We start from the raw sequence: 6,035 nt of genomic DNA, 5'->3' as shown, positions 1-6,035 counted from the left end.
CAATTAGATTTCCTATTAAAGTGAACCCTCTGATCTAGAAGGATATTATGATTCAAAGATATTCATTTCTTTGTACACTGAATAAAGATGAAACTCTTTATTACTTTGAAAGAAAGATGTAAACTTAAAAATGCATTGCGTGTAAAGGTGGTTTTTAATAGCCTAAAGGGTGAATTTTGAGTGGCTGGTGATGGTCAAGTTATTAAACTTCAAAATTTGTGTTTTAAATTTCCATTAAAAAAAATATCATGCAATGACAGGGAGACTAAAAAAAATTCCTGCAGGGCTGGAGCAATAAAAAAAAATATCTAGCAGTCTAAAAATCCTGCAACCCCCCCCCCCCCCCCCCCCCCATCAAAAATCAAATGGTCCACCCCTAACTACGAAGCCTGTCAGACGTAGTTATTAATCGTGATTTTCACGATTATTAACTATGTTTGACATAATTATTAATCGTAAATGACGCCCTTTACGATTAATAACTACAAAGTACCGCTCTTTACGATTATTAAGTACAAAGCCCACCTTTTGTAGTTATTAACCTGGCAGATTTCACTACAAAAAAATAAAAACACTACAGAAAAATAGTGAAACCTGTTCCAAGTAATCTTCTACGCTGGACCTCATTTCACCGCTTACTCCTACTTTCTTGCGACAAGATTTCCTCTTCCACAAACCCTTTAACCAGCTAAATCAAAAAAAGCAGAAAAAAGCGTTTGCTGCGTTGTACTTAAACAAAACCGGCTATATCATTAATCATCGCTACCGTCAATAAAGGGAATGAGAGCATAACCACTGTTCATGGAGTACTAGAGGCGGCAACTAATCGAACTATTTACACCAGTAATAAGTCTTATGATCGTTTTCGCTGATCTATACGTCTCAGTCAGATGATCAATCAACGATCAACTCAACTACGACACGGTCTACGACACAGAGACCGAAAATCGACCACAGGCCACAATGCTGGGAAGCAAGCGCCCTGTGCTCTGAATAACAGAGTAAGGGCCAAGTCGCACTAGAGGACAAAACTGTTTATTTATGTCAAAAATCTGTCATCACAATGAAAAACCAAGTGCGACCGGTTTGTTCACCAAAGGACAAAATTTGGTCGCGGACGGACAAACTTCAAAGATGCCGTCGACTACCTCTGGAGCAGGCCAAATTGAGACAAATTTTGTCGAACAATAGCGAGGGAGTTTTAATTCTGAAATGAGTTGACAGGTGATTTGTAGCAGAGTCTCTATGCTATAAACTTCGTCGAAAATTAATCACGTTCTCATTTCGCAATAACATGAATCCGGGCGCGGGCGACCAATTTTTTCCATACGAATATCCACAATATCCACCAGGATGGATCTATCCTTTGCCAGGCCTTACATCATTAATGATCGAGGAAACCCCAGCCATCTCCTTCGACCAAGAAGATAGCTAAATGCCGGCATCAACCCCATCTTCTTCGCGCAGTGCATCTTCGTCAGCCGAGAACAAGAAGGCTCAGGACAGATGTAGTAAAGAAGAGGAGAAGCTTTTAGTTCAACTGTGGGCCGAAATCAAAAGGCGCTCACAGCATGGCGTTGTGTTTTGTTCACAGATTTTGTTCTTAAGTGCGACTGTAGCTTTCCGCACAAATTTTTGTCACTGGCCGATTTCAAGTCGGATTTGTCCAGAACAAATCTGAAATTGCCCTCTAGTGCGACTTGGCCCTAATGCACCTATTGAAAGGGTGCAAGTAACAAATTTAAGGAACGTCATAACAACTCCTTTTTCACATAGGAACATTGCTCGAACTGCACGTACTATGCAAGATATAAAAGAGAATTTCAGCTTGTGACCACTCACGGTTTTATAATGTCAGAGAACAGTTTTGGAAGAGGCTTCATGATCATTAACATGGCGACTTGAAGAGACGGTAGAGTCATACAGTCGTTATTTGAGCCGCATTCGTCGCTGTAGTTTTGCCCTTTACCTAAAACACCCGTCTCCTTTGTGTTCTGATGATAAGCTGAGTACACGGTTAACATAAGCCAACGGCCGTGGAGAAAAGGAGGCTGCTTACTAGACTTTCTAATTATGGCTGGTTTGATACCTTGTTTTCGTCAGCTTCCTATCCAGAGGAAGCAGTTGAAAGATGTTTAGCAAAATACTAACATCTGTTAATTAGGGACAGTTCGTAATCGGTAAATAAAGTGTCCAAATTCAAGGTGGTTAAAACAAACTAAGGATCAGGATGCGTTAGATTTAATCGGATTGGCCGTAAGTATGGGATTTTAGAACAGTAGAAACAATAGTAAACAAACAAATTGCTCATAATAAACTATCAAGCCACTTCCCTGAAAATTAAATTTATCCGACTACATTGTTCGAAGCATGCTTGGAAGGTACTACGCAAGCCACCTGACCAAACAGCTTGAAGAAACCCTTCCCTTTTGGCATTTCACCCAAATTCAGTCAACCGAGTGATTACTAATGTAGACTCCGTGGCAGGCGTTCGAAAGGGAAGGGGAAGGAAATTGAGGGCGCGAGACCACGCGCGAGGGGGAAGGGAGGAGGGTTCCTTTCATTTCTCCCTCGCGCGCTCTCGCGTGCCCAAATTCCTCCTTTCCCTTCCCATTTTAACGCCTGCCACGCAGGCTATTCCTAATGATTCTGAATAAACACGCAGTGATCGAACTGTATTCCTACCTGACGAAAGAAAGCAATGTATGGGAAGTGTATGAATTGACAAACTGAAATCCAAACAACTTTATGATAAGCGTATCATCATAAGAAGTGTGTTCGATGATTTTCTGTTAAGGAAAGAGAGGAAAGTCACGGTAATACTATTATTAATTCTCGTCCTGTATTTCTTCTCAGTTCCGTATTGTGATAAGTCAGTTGTATTATTCATTCAAAATATTTCTCCGTTTCTGATTGGCTCCAATCCAATCTCCGGGGAGTTGTCTGCGAGACTGAGAGAAAATGGATGAAAAAAAAAAAATTCAAGGCCACAACACACACCTTTGAAAAACACATTTTTTGCTCTTGAATGTTAGCTAAGCAAGAATTAATATGTTTGCTCTATAGGCCATTTGCAATATGACGTCATTTCACCACTACGACCAGAATCCTCCAGGGATTTGCTTTTTAAGGCAGTTAAGAGTGTTTCGCATTTAGAGCTTGCTGGGATAAACAAATTTTAAAACATGAAAAAAAAAAAAAAAAAAAAAAAAACGGAAAGGATTCTAGTCGAAGTTAGTAAGATGATGCCATCGTGCAAATGGCCTATGACCAAAAGGAAAAGTCACAACATTCTGAATTCTGAATTCTCATTACTCTTCACTCACCCCAATCGGTTAAGATGACAGCTAACTTCTGATAAACCTAAAATGTGAAGAAACCAAAATGCACTAGAATAAGATTTACGTTTTCCTTTTCTAATCAAGACATTTAATTTTGAGAGGTGTGTTTTTGTCTTTATCGCAGTCCTTGAAAAAAATGATAATTTCCCTCATTCCACTATTCATATATGAGCTTCTGCAAATCATATGCAAAGGTTAATTTGAATTATCTGGTGAACGGTTAAAAAAGAAGAACAGCTAAAAAGCTACACGTGAGCTTGGAGCTTCTGCCTCTTTCTCCGTGTCCTCTGGCTCTAAAAAGTTTGAAATGTTTAATGACCAAAACATTTAAATTGGCACCATTTAACTCCAGGAGTCCAGGCAACAGAAGAAAGTATTTTTCATTTGCTGGTGTAAAGTTAGACACGGAAGTTGAATGAAGGAGTTTTGAGTATTAGCTGATCAGCTACAAACCTTTCCCATAATCATAATGGAACAAGTGTTGACGAAGGTTGATGTGATGCTTGCCAACAGTAGGCCCACTTCCCCTCGTTCTTTAAACAAATCTTCTCTTGCAATGACACGGTAAACTATTACTGCCATAGCACTTGCTAGAACTAAGCAAATCTGTGCATGAAAATTATTCACATATTCATTAAAAAGTCAGCACTTTGATTGAAATCTAAAACAATAACTTACATAAAAAAAATGCAGAAGTTAAGAAAGAGAAAGTTGTGTGACTTGGCAGCCATACAACTGCTGACTCACTGTCAAGCTTTACTACTGTCTAAATTTGGTGGAAAGTCAATTTTGTAGGAATCACCAAACGAAAGAGAATGTAAGAATGCTGCTAAAACTTAAGCAGATCAAAGTTTATAAAATAACATGTAAATAACTGACGGCAGTGAAACATACAGAGTGCAGACGGCTTATAAGCTACAAAGATTAAGGCAAACACAGCTTCAATACACACAATGTTGAGATTCTTACCATAAACAACACGATTCCAAAGGAGCCTGACATCTTACAAAATCTACTGATAAAAGGATAAACAGATATTTCTTCTCCTGTCACAGGGTCCTATAACAGGACAGATCAGCAAGTATAAGTTCACTTTGCACAGTAGGTAGTCTACACACTAAAAAATGTTGGAAAATGAGGAAAAGCAATTAATTCTGATGAACAAACAATTCACACCTCAGATAAAATTTTACCCTTCTCAAGACTGTTCCATAATATTGTGGACGACTGGGCTCCTTAAGATAAAACAGAGAACATTTAACATAAAATATGGACTAGTAAAAAGTACCCGAGAGTTTGCATCTTCTCATTATGCTGTTATAGAACAACAACAACAAGACCTTGTTTTTTCGACAGTCAACTAATGGAAAGTAAATTTTGAGTGAATGTTTGGTACTGGGAGACCTCATGCATCCTCTTAAGTATAAAAGGCGACCATGAACTTACAGAAAAAACAGAGTTGACTCTAATTCAATTTAATTTATGCCTTGACTAACTTATTCTAAGTTACAGACTTTATAGCCTGATTGCCCCCCGCAGGAATTTTGTCTAGAAGGCGAAATCCCGAGGAGGCACTCTAGTAACTCGCGCGTATATTAAGGAAAGTACTTACAGTTGAAATATACATACAGTCAATAGAGAAAAAAATCTCGATTTGCTTGAGCAGGGGCCGCGAGGAATCGGTAGGTAATGATGACGTTTCTATTATTTGCGCCCGCAAGTACAAAATGGTTAGGATGACGTAAAGACAGAAAATCCCGAAGGGACCGCTCAGGTAGGTTTTGTGACATTTACTGTGCAGTCATACTTCGATGCTCTTTTGCGTTACGCAGGGACATTACGCAGTCTGTGGAGCAGTTGTTTTGAAAGTTATGGACCAAAAGACACTCGTTAAGCGCAGATGAGGTTATAAGGTGCGTTCAACTGTGTATATATAAATACTTGGAGAGTTTGCCAGACACGAGTTGACAAATCTTTGATTTATATTGGAAACCTTGCCAGACACTCTTTCTCTCTCTTTGACCGGAATAAGACTCAGCCCCAAACAAGCAAGACGAGTACACAACGGCTAGCTTATCACTAGCAGAACGATGGACGATTGCAGAAATTCGCCGACAATCAAATTCTGTGCTGACTTATTCCCCGCTCACAAATGTCCTTCCGTTATAAAGTTTCAAATAATTAATTGTAATTTCAGTAATGATTTTATGTGCTTGAGGAATCATAACCTTGGTTTGCCTAGGCTTCACCAAGTCATCATATCATTTTGTCAGGCACAGGAATCATAACCCTGGTTTTTAAAGGCTTTATGAAATCATTTGAGGAATCATAACCTGTGTTGTCATATCTAAGAATCATAACCACCATGTTGCAAGACTTATCAAATCAGGGGGGGGGGGGGGGGAAGCTACTTCCCATACATTCTCTTAAATGAAATCCAAACGATGTTCTCACAACTTGCAAAGCGATCAGCAAAGGTCTTGCCAGCGGATTTGTGTACTTATCATGCGCATTACGTCAAAAACCATAGATCAACGGTCTTGAGAAAAAACAAAAACATGGCGGTCGAAGGCGGGACTGTTTCTCAGTATTATATTTTGGTAATTCGCAAATTTATTGATTTTATGTCGCTTTTTAGACATAGTGTGTGGTTTTCTTTTTCTGTTAAACAATTTCCCTTTGCAGAGTTTGGAA

The 6,035-nt window shown here is 39.1% G+C and overlaps 1 long non-coding RNA gene across 1 annotated transcript; it reads right to left on the bottom strand.

Moving 5' to 3' along the window:
- Positions 1-462: 462 nt before the first annotated feature.
- On the bottom strand, positions 463-2,774 carry LOC140948760 (uncharacterized). Its single transcript, XR_012167088.1, has 3 exons — positions 2,686-2,774; positions 1,843-1,994; positions 463-688 (listed from the first exon to the last, which is right to left on the bottom strand). It is a non-coding gene; the product is annotated as an uncharacterized lncRNA (long non-coding RNA).
- Positions 2,775-6,035: the final 3,261 nt, after the last annotated feature.

This window comes from Porites lutea, chromosome 9, assembly GCF_958299795.1.
Source record: "Porites lutea chromosome 9, jaPorLute2.1, whole genome shotgun sequence".
NCBI lineage: Eukaryota > Metazoa > Cnidaria > Anthozoa > Scleractinia > Poritidae > Porites > Porites lutea.
Note: the sequence above shows the minus strand (reverse complement) of the source record. Positions and strands in the feature narration are given on the sequence as shown.